General features: G+C 45.4%; 1 long non-coding RNA gene across 1 annotated transcript in view; it reads left to right on the top strand.

The window, feature by feature from the left end:
- Positions 1-11,455, top strand: part of LOC127002255 (uncharacterized) — a 342,113-nt gene that overhangs the window by 278,891 nt on the left and 51,767 nt on the right. The window contains exon 6 of the long non-coding RNA XR_007755928.1: positions 7,766-7,896. This is a non-coding gene — a long non-coding RNA (uncharacterized LOC127002255). The remainder of the gene's footprint in view (positions 1-7,765; positions 7,897-11,455) is intronic.

The following is an 11,455-nucleotide window of genomic DNA, read 5'->3' as shown; positions in this document are numbered from 1 at the left end:
GAGAAATATTTCAGAAACCTGCATTATTTCTGCACCGAGGTAATGCAGGAAGCCGGAATCCACACGTCAGTAAAGTTATCGCCACCTTGAGTTGTGCGGATGGCTCGCGCCGGCAGTTTTCAAGCAGAGAAGCGGAAGAGTGGGAAGGAAGTCAAATCTGCCGCTGTGGAAATGATGAAATATTGACGCGCTGATTGAGCCTTGTCTGTAGCGACGGCTGGCAGGTGGAGTCCCCGGAACGTCACACACCAGAAGGCGCTGAAGGTCGCGGATGACGTCATGCTTGGCCTCGAGAAATATAAATGAAGATGACTGTCTAAATGAGAGACCGAGGCCGCGGGAAGTGGGATAATGTACGGGAGGTGAGGGTGGATATGAGTGTATGATGTGGAATGGATGTGGACACCGTGGATTTACGTGCGGCAACACCTGACGATTTCACACACACACACACACACACACACACACACACACACAGACACACACACACACACAAAGCCAGGAACCTCAAAAATAAGGCAGTGAGTGAGTGTTGGCGTATGTGGGAGCTGCGTCTCGTATGCATGAAGACCGCATCGGATGTATCATATTTACCACCACTGTCACGAGATGCAGCACACACACACACACACACACACACACACACACACACACACACACACACACACACACACACACACACACACACACACACACACACACACACACACACACACACACACACACACACACACACACACACACACGACTTCATACCTTCACGACATTCTCCACACGACACTCTTTGGATCTCCATACACACACACACACACACACACACACACACACACACACACACACACACACACACACACACACACACACACACACACACACACACACACACACACACACACACACACACACATACACCACGTCCTCCCATGCGTGCGACTCTACTATCCACCTCCTTCCTTCCTTGTGTCCCAGGTGTGTGTGGACTGGCGAGGCGCGGTGTTCTTTTTTCAGCCCGAGTAATGTTCACGATTAAGATTTTTACGGCGCCTAATGGAAGGGATGGGAGGAAAAAATAGAAGTTAAGTTACAGAACGATGGAAGGCGAAGAGAGTGAGAAAGAGAGAACCGGTAAATGGAAAATGTTGGAAAAATGGATGTTTGAGAAGGAAGAAGAGTATTGGTATATGGAAGAGGTTGGGAAAGGCTGAAAAAGAGAAAATGGAGGGAAAAGGGAAGTTAAGTTATAGAATGGTGGAAGGAGGAGAGACTGAGAGAGGATTGTTAAATGGAAACTGTTGAAAAATATGGACGTTAGTGAAGGAAGAAGAGTATTGGCATAATTTGTGAAAGAGTTGGGAAAGGCTGAAAAAAGGAAATGGAGGGAAAAAGATGAGCTTGTTATTGAATGAAAGGAAGGAGGAGAGACTGAGAGAGGATTGTTAAATGGAAAACGTTGAAAAAATGTGGACGTTGGTGAAGGAAGAAGAGTATTGGCGTATGGAAGATGATGGGAAAGGGTGAAAAAATATTGAAGGAAAAAATGAGCTTGTTATAGAATGAAAGGAAGGAGGAGAGACTGAGAGAGAATTGTTAAATGGAAAATGTTGAAAAATATGGACGTTAGCGAAGAAAGAAGAGTATTGGCATATGAAAGAGGTTGGAAAAGGCTGAAAAAAGGAAATGGAGGGAAAAAAATGACCTGGTTATAGATTGAAAGGAAGGAGGAAGAAAGAGCAAGATTGATTAATGGAAAAAAAAAACATGAAAAAGGGGACATTGGAGAAGGAAGAAGTGAGAGAGAATGGAGAATGGAGGGAAAAAAATGAGTTTGTTATAGAATGAAAGGAAGGAGGAGGAAAGAGCAGGTTTGATTAATGAAAAAAAAAGCATGAAAAAAGGGACGTTGGAGAAGGAGGAAGTGAGAGAGAAAGGAGGGTGAAGGGTATTGGTGTATGGGAGAGGATGGCGAGGAGGTGAAAAAAAAAAGAAGGAAAAAGTGGGTGATGGTAGAAGAGTGAACGTTGGGCGTATCTCAGCGGTTCTGACTGTTATTGCTTTCTCTCTCTCTCTCTCTCTCTCTCTCTCTCTCTCTCTCTCTCTCTCTCTCTCTCTCTCTCTCTCTCTCTCTCTCTCTCTCTCTCTCTCTCTCTCTCTCTCTCTCTCTCTCTCTCTCTCTTCATTTATCTATTTCTTTCTATCGACCTTTCAAAATCCAACTATCTCTGTGTTTTTCTTACGTTTTTTTTTTTTTTTTTTTTTTGGTATTTCTCTTCACCTTTATCGTTCTTCGCGTTTTTTTTTTCCTTTCTTTCTTTATTATTTTTGCCACCGCGTCGCCTTGTCTAACATGCACACCGCTCCCACCACATCTTTCTCTTCCTCCAATACTTTTTTTTCCTTTATTTTCCTTGCACACTTTTTTTTTTCTTTCTCGTCTTCATGCAACTTAACACTCCAGCTTCACATTCTTCTCACTGGACCTACACTTTTTTTTCTTATTATTCTCAGTTTCCTTCTGCGTCATTACCAAATATTTCTTTTATCTAGGTTGTGTTTGTTCTCCTCATCCTCCCCCGTTTGGCTCCTTCCCCTCTTTCCCCTCTTTCCTTTTTTCCCTCCTTCATTCCTCTTCCCTTTATCTCTTCCCTGCTCCCCCCAATCCATTCATTCCATTCTCTGTTTGCCTCCTCGTGCAATCCTTTATGTGCATTCTCTCTCTCTCTCTCTCTCTCTCTCTCTCTCTCTCTCTCTCTCTCTCTCTCTCTCTCTCTCTCTCTCTCTCTCTCTCTCTCTCTCTCTCTCTCTCTCTCTCTCTCTCTCTCTCTCTCTCTCTCTCTCTCTCTCTCTCTCTCTCTCTCTCTCTCTCTCTCTCTCTCTCTCTCTCTCTCTCTCTCTCTCTTCGCTTCCCATCGTCACTCACAGTTAACGTTTCCCTTCAGAAATAATACACACACCTTATGGTTATTACATTCCCTGTGCTGTAACATTGCATTATTTTCCCCCATTACTTTCAACGGACTTTTCACTTTACCTTTATATTTCCCTCAACCTCTACGTGTGTGTATATGTGTGTGTGTGTGTGTGAGAGTGCTTGTGTGTGCGTGAACAGTAGTAACCATAAAGAAAACTACGTAATTGAAAAGAGTGCGCTTGATGGACGATGGACTAAGCCTTGTCCATTCCATATACATTTTGATTCTCTTTCGATCCTCCTCGCCTTGACGCCTCCCTTCCCTTCCTGGGCGTCGCGGGGGCTTAGAGCGGTATTACCAACTCGTCTGTCTTCATACATCACCCTTTTTCCGCAGGCCGCCTTGCAAGTTGGCCTCCCCGGGTCGATAGTCTGTCTACCTGGGGGCGAGGGAAAAGGTGAAAGCGAAGTTAGTGGGAGAGAAGAAACGAGAGCAGTGGGGTAGGTCAGGGAGAGGAAGGTGAGCTGAGGGAGAGGAGAAACAGGGAAAGCGGGATGGGAAACGGAGGTGAGGAGGATAATACACCTGGGAAGTAGAACAGATTAGTGAGACTGAGTTAAGGGAGAGAAGAAACAAGGGAGGTGGGACAGATTAAGGAGATAAAAAGAAGCCAGATAAGTGGAGGAAAGGAAGCTGATGGAGAGAAGCCAGGGAAGTGTGAAGGGTTTTGGAGAGGAAACTGAACTGAGGGGGAGACGAGACTAGCAGTGTGATAGGGTAGGGAGAGAAATCTGGACTGTTGGCGAGAGAGCAAGTGAGGGAGGAAACGGACATGGAAGTAAGACTGAACTATGCGTGAGAGCTGACCTGGGCGCGAGGGATGGGAGGAGGAGAGGGAAGAAAGAAACCACAAAAGTAAAATGGGATGTGGAGAGGAAATCAACCTGGAGGCGAGGGAAAAAGCGAGAGGGAAATTCACCGGAGAGAATATACAAAAAGAGCAAGAAAGTTTTGGTACCGGAAACTAACCTGCAGGCGAAAGGGGAAAGTGAGGAGGAAGGGGAGAAAATAAACCAGAAAAGTTGGATTGGAAGGGGAGCAAAAAAAAAAAAAAAAAAAAAACAGAAATTAGGGTAAATATGAAGGAAATTACTCCCATTTATCTTTCTGTAAAGGATTCGTCAACTTTATATATAAGGATTTTTTGTATATTGTAATTGTGCTGTTGGACTTTTCATGCTATTTCATTTCGGTGTAGGCGTGGGGAAGATGAAATTATGATGACACTTGAGAGTAGGTTTAGGCGCCTCCCTCCCCGTTGTTCCTCTCCCTAAGACACAATGGAAGTTAAGCTAATGGGGTGAGAGTACTTTTTTTTATCTCGGCCTCTCAGCGACGTGGAAGGAGCAAGGTTGGAAGCCCATGCCACTCCCGTCGAACGCCCCCACCCCCCCTCGTGAAGTCCCCGTGCCCCCTACCTCCTGAATAAGTACTCGAGTCTACCTCTCGCCCGTAATGTCACAGGCCTTGAAAGTGTCTTGTGTCAGGGCGAATGTTACGCTCCCGGCGACTACTTTCATTTTTCATCATGCCCGAGATGTTCGTCGTCGCCCTTTTCCCAACACACGTAGCCGAGAAATGGACGGTAATGGATGGTAATGGACAGCCTGGGCGTGATTCTAAACTGTTCGGCGCTAGTTTGGAAGAAGCGGCGGTAATGGGTACTCTCGACTTCTCTGGATGTAAGGGAACGGCTGACGACAACTAATATAATGGTTCACTGTGCTGGCTATAATCGTTTCTTTGTCGCTGCTGAATTGGTTGTTGCTATGAGCTGTGGATGACTCATGGTCCAAGGCCGGGGTGATGCCAGAACTGAGGTAAATTAGTGAGGAATGTGATGGTGCAGCTGCCTAAACACACACACACACACACACACACACACACACACACACACACACACACACACACACACACACACACACACACACACACACACACCACTGGCATTGTGATGTAAGTGCCGATAACAAAAGATAGACTCGCATTTGTGATCGAGCCATAATTCTTTACGCGTGTGTTGTTTAGGATTTTCTTTGACACTTTATGCTCCTAGCCGTTAGTCAGGTGTTGCCACGTGTGCTGTGCTCGCCCCGGGCAGGCAGGCAGGTGTGGGCTGATGTTCGCAGACAAGTTTTGTTCGTTTTTTACCTGCCTAATGGAAACTGACGAACACACGTAAAATACAAAGAAGAAAAAAGAAGCTCGCGCGCAATCCCACATGGAAAGAAAGAGTAGAAAGAATTAAGAATCAGAAGAAATGGTTGTAAAATTGCTATGTACCATTTGTTGCACTTAAACGCTGAAATGCTGCCGGTCATGCCTCATTCTTTCACTCGACACAAAGCCCAGCGAAGCAAAGCCGCATTAAGCCACGCATTGCACGGGTTAGCTACGTGATGGGGCGTCTTGCGTGGGGGGGAGGGGGGGGGGATAGTGTACAGAGAGAGAGAGGTCCGTGGTGAGCAGTGGTAACTATCAGCACTCCAATCATAATGTTATCCCGCCATCCCTCGTCCTTAAGCGCTGCGCCTACGCCTTACAACCCCCCCCCCCACCCCCACACCATCAACATCACCATCTTTACCACCCTCTCCACCACCACACTCACCACCACTATACCACCATCACCGCCACTGTTCCACCACCACTAACTCCATATTATCTACTTAACCAGTAATACTACACAGGCGAAAAGTGTAATCAGTTTTATCATTACGTAAGGCCGAGAGAGAGAGAGAGAGTGATCTAGAAAATAACAAGTTGAGTGTACGTTAGTTACCCATTTTCAGAAGCCCACGAAAAACGCAGAGCAATAGAAAACGGGAGATGGGCACTTGTAGGCTTCCCTCAGAAAACAATGATTACGAGGATGAAACGGGATATGAAACTTGATTGGCAGATGGGGGGGATGGGGTAACGGGGGCAAGGGGGAGGGGGCAGGAGTGAGGGGAAGAAGGGGGTGGGAGTCGTCGTTTCTGGATTCAGTATATTTATCTTCGTCCACCGCGGGTAACTGGTCTCGTGTTTACCTTTATTTGTTGTGTTGTTGATTCTAGTAGCGCGGTTCTCTGTGTTTCGTTGGGTGGATTGGTTGATTGGCTAATGGGATGAGAGACTCGAATGCTCTCACGATTGGACGAGTAAACGCTCTCGTTATTATTTTGTTTTGTTTTGTTTTGTTTTGGGGTTGGCATTTACGAACGTCATTTGTAGGTGTGTGTGTGTGTGTGTACCCACGCGTGATTAAATTCAGAAGCTGTGTATCTTTCGTATTAATCTCTCTCTCTCTCTCTCTCTCTCTCTCTCTCTCTCTCTCTCTCTCTCTCTCTCTCTCTCTCTCTCTCTCTCTCTCTCTCTCTCTCTCTCTCTCTCTCTCTCTCTCTCTCTCTCTCTCTCTCTCTTTCCCATTCTTTCACTGCTCTGAATGCGAGTGATGGAATTTCCTGAAGAAAAGAATCCAAATCAAAGACTTCTGTTTTGGGTTACGAAAGGGAAGCCAACTCGGAGTGAGGGAGAGAGAGGCGTGATCGAGAGTGAAGGAGCGAGGGAGAGGGTAGACGATGAAGAAACGCGGAGGGACCAAAGAAGCCAGATACTACAAGAAGAAGAGAGAGGCGGAGGAATACAGAGGCGAAGTCAATGGGTGTTTTCTTGTCATGATACTTCCGTTTTTTGCTTATGTTTACGAGTGTTGTTTTTGTTGTTACTGCTGCTGTTGTTGTCTGTCTCCTTTACTCAGCTTATATTCTTCTCTTTTTTTATACTTTTCCTTTTTCTCCTTCACCTCCTCCTTATTTTACTTTTTTCTCTCCTACACTTTCTTCTCTTTTTTCTTCCTTTCTTTTTTTCATTTTCATCTTCTCTATCATCTTTTGCGTCCTCGCCATTTACTTCTTTTTTCTTCTACATCTTCTTCATTTTTCTTCTTCTTCTTCTCCGGTCATCATCATTAGCAACCACAAATAGAAGAAGAAAGAAAAGAAAAAAAAAGAATTAAAAAGCAACAGCAACCACGACAACATGAATAATAACATGCAATTTCCTTTCACTTCTCTTCCCCTTTCATCTCTCTCTCTCTCTCTCTCTCTCTCTCTCTCTCTCTCTCTCTCTCTCTCTCTCTCTCTCTCTCTCTCTCTCTCTCTCTCTCTCTCTCTCTCTCTCTCTCTCTCTCTCTCTCTCTCTCTCTCTCTCTCTCTCTCTCTCTCTCTTTATCCTGTCACTCATCACTTGCTTTGATGTTTGTTTCTGATGTATTATTTTTTCCTCTTGATGACACGTCCATCACGCATGAGCTCATTACAGTCGATATCTTCCTCCCACGTATCCCCTTTTTATTTACCCTTTCTCCTTTTTCTCTTTCCGTTCATCCTCCTTGACCCAGTGCTCCCATTCTCATCCCTCTCTCACTTCTTAACTTCGCTCCTCTGATCTCTCTCCTCCACTTCTCCCTCCCTCCGTCCTTTCCTCTGTCGCTTCCTTCCTTCCTTTCTTTATTTTCGAGTCACCATTCCACGCTTCCTAATGTGGGATGCATATTAACATGTAGATTAAAGTGGTGCAGAAGTGCCGTGTGTGTGTGTGTGTGTGTGTGTGTGTGTGTTGGGGGGGGGGGGAGGCGGTAATGCAATCTACATCTTTCTTTTATTCGGGATTCATTAAGTGAAATGGTTGTCATGTAATGCGTAGAGATAATGGCAAAAAAATCTTTCTTGTCTCTCTCTCTTCATCTCCTCTTCCTCCTCTTCATCATCATCACTCTCGTCTAACTCAACATTGACTATTCTTCATTCCAGATCGCCGGAGTTACATCGGAGCCAGGTGACCACTACCAAGATCAAAAGAATGTTATCTTGGTTTTGGCCACTGAGTGGAGGGAGCAGCGGCATGCATGATCAAGGACACACGTGGAGAGGCAACGACTGAGGTAAGTATCCGGAGATGGACTCTTGGGCAGTTCACTAACGTAGCACAGAGTCGGGCTGATTAAATTACTACATAGGGGAAGACTAATGAAATTTAAACACATCGGTAATGAAGGATTGCATAGATGTCTTAGATGTGTACCGATGAAATTACTGCAAAGGGGAAAGGAATTAAAAAAAAATAATGAAGCACATCTGTATTGAAGATTTGGACAGGTACATTAGATGATTAATGGTGAAATTACTAGAAAGGGGAAGGGAAGACTAAATAGAATTACACATCTATTAAAGGCTTGGACAGGTGGGTTAAATGTGTATTGATAAGATTACCACGAAGGGGAAGGAAGACTAGAGCAAATCATACATCATAAAGAGTTTGCCCGGTGAGTGATAGATGCGAGTGGTGTTTGATCTGTTGGTGTTATCAGTCACTTATCAGCCTCTTCGTCACTCTTCTATCCCAGATATTCACTTTACTTTCATACATTCCGAATTATCCTTCTTTACCTTGCATGAGGGTGTTTGTAGAGACGACGAGGTGAAGGAGTACGAGGGGCAGATAAGCAGGGATGGAAAGGATTAAGAGAGGATTAATACGTGTTAGTTAATCTTGACGTTATGTATCGTGGAAGTCACCGCAGGAAACAGGGTAAAGCTGGATGGTGGACAGGAAGGATGGGAAGAGAAGAAAAGAGAGGATGCCTTCGTACTAGTCTTCGTTAGAGTTATGTATTGTTCTTTACGGTTATATATTGTTCTCTTGCTCGTGTGCTGATTCCGTTACTATTAAAAAAAAGTATTGTTGGGCGCTGGAATGACGAACGTGTGTATTGGGGACGAAGGACATGAAATTGGCTTACAGGAAAGAGAGGCGTCCCATGAAGCGTACCTATTTTTTTTCATTTACTGTAAAGGAAACAGATCAAGGTTTGTATATTTAGTAAGTGTTTGCTTGTGTTTAGGCTGGCACGGGGGAGGAAGCGGCTTTTATGTAATTTGCCTAAAGGGAGGTTTTGTACGGGACTCCTCTTCTCTCAATTCTGTGGGGCGGTGTGTTGGGGCAGCGGCGTAAGAGGGTGAGTAAGGTAGTGTAGAGGGTAGGGGTGCTGTGTTAGGGCTAATGGGTTGTAGTGCGTGGGGAGGCTGGGCTGAAGTAGATGTCGGATATCACTTCGTCTGTTCCAGTATTGCTAAAGTGGCTTCTGAGTAAGGGACGAAAAATCATGTGCAGTATATGGACCTAGGTAGATGGATGGATAGATAGATAGATAAATAGATAGACTCGGTGAATGTTTGTGTGTGTGTATGTTTTTTTTTGTGTGTGTGTCAATAAAGTATATCTAGACCAGCTGAGAGAACCCATGACACACCCAGACAGTGCAATGATTTAGTATACTCATTTATGAAGCTATACCACCACTGCATGTATTGTGAAAGATTTACATTGAGGAATCGACACCCTCGCAGACGACCACTGACCCTGCACCCATCCAGCAGTGGCAGGGCATCCAGTGGGAGCAAGTGACCCAGTTATTCCCTTCATTAGTGCACTCTCATCCTCCCAAGCGTTTTTAGCACGGAGAAAGTATGTGCGTCATTTTTGTTCCCCTGACAAATCCCTCCCAAGCCCTCTAAATGTCCTGCCGGTGAAGGGGAAGCTCGACCCTCACACGGGGACAAAAATAATAAACGTTCCCTTCTCCTAATCGCATTTTTACACAAGGTTGCCTGGGGTAAGATGACTAAGCGTATGAACGTAATAATGTAAACGTCACAGCTTAGCACGATGAGAAGGAAGAAAACATTGCTCCCTTGACATTAAAGCAAAATCATTGTCGCAGAGTGGTGTTAGGGAGCGTCACGGTTCGAAAGTGACGCTGATTGCTTTGACGCCAGGCATAAAGGTCGACGCTGAAGGACCGGGTGGAAAAATGCTGTCGTTTGAAAGTGAGGTAGAAAAGTGTTTGCTTGAGGGTCAAAGGAGAGGACGGGCGTTCGTAAAGCGGAGGCGGAAAACTCAGTAATTGAAAGAGGGACATGAGGGGTCGGGGAGGACAGGACGAGAGGCTGTTCTTTTGTCTTGACGAGTGGCTTCCAGTGAGGGGCTGAGGGAGGTCTCGGCCGTGCTTTACCTGTGCCGGCAATTGTAACTTAACCGGGAGAAACGTGTAGGGGAGTGTCGGGAAGTAAATCTGCCCGTACAGCAATAACCGACCCAGCAGTGTGCGGCGGGTCAGGCACCTCAGGGGGAAAGAAGGAGAATATGCCGACCTTTATTGCATTTTTCAAGAGATAAAAGAGATGGTCAGGAAGAGAGGATTCATAACCTAGACTCTGAGCTCTGCCGATGAAGCAAACGGCAATATTAGTGTGTGAGGAGCTCCCAGCCTGAACACCATGAATATATGGGTGAAACTGGGATTGTATGGATCGTCTAGGAATAGATTCAGTGTTGGATCAATAGAATGGTCTCTAGATCGACCTTCAGTCTCGTGGGATGCTGCCAAGTCGTCGAGAGATTTGATCAGCAGGAAATATTTTCATATTATTATTCCCGGAATTGATTTATGTTAATATTTTATGTGAGTCGTGTTGTTTTCCCCTCCCCGTCTGCGTTCTCAGCCTGCTCCCTCCTTCCCCTCCTCCTCTTCCCCTCCCTCACCCTCCCTTCAGGCCGCTGTCAAGGAGACGAATAATTAATCTTGGGCGTCACGGAGACGCCTCTAAATTTCCTGCTGACCTGTGGAGCCCTGAGGGTGCTGCTTCACAGGGCTCCGCCAGCACCAGGCGGAGGCGTCCGCAGCGTGTAGGGTTCAGGACCACGCCGATAGCAACTAGTGCTGCCGCTGAACTTTATGACCGTGCACGCCCTCCAGCGATGTGGTCTGCAGCGGAAGGCGGCTGTGCACGTTTATTATTGCATCGTCACTTTTGTTGAACTAAATTATAAAAAGAATACTCAGTTAATAATTGGGAATATTAATACATTTGTGCAACGCAATAGTTTTGACTAATAGAATATTAAACTCATTATTATTGTTGATAGAAAATCTGACAAACTGGTTTGCAAAGTCATAGCGCTTGTCAACATTTTATTTTAGCTGACAAATAAAACTCTGCTTACTCCCATTCAGTGGGTAGCACCGATGCTGTTCTTTCCGAGCGTTCACCGTTCACACTTGCCTGAGGTGCGAAGGGAAGGAGCTTTGCCGCCAAGATAATTGATGATGCGCCTCAAAGTGTCGCTGCTTAACCATACAGGTGACTAATGATGCACCTCGCAGGGATGGGGCGGCGCGGCCAGGTGAGCGTTCATCATTCATTGGGAAGGAGCGGTGTGTCCTCAGCAGAATAAACTGAAACTGATTATTATAAGTATGATAATAATAATGATAATAATAAGAAGAATAAGAATAAGAATAAAGTACTGTTGATGATATAACGGTGATGAGAGTAAAAACAGAAGAAACAAAACTTAAAAAAGGACGAGGTGCGGGTGTCCACTAGCCACTGCGCCACCAACCACCGGTAACTGTGCAACGGACCCAAAAGCTAAACATT

Source organism: Eriocheir sinensis, chromosome 2 (assembly GCF_024679095.1).
Source record: "Eriocheir sinensis breed Jianghai 21 chromosome 2, ASM2467909v1, whole genome shotgun sequence".
NCBI lineage: Eukaryota > Metazoa > Arthropoda > Malacostraca > Decapoda > Varunidae > Eriocheir > Eriocheir sinensis.
The sequence above is the reverse complement of the archived record's forward strand: the minus strand, read 5'-3'. Positions and strand labels throughout refer to the sequence as shown.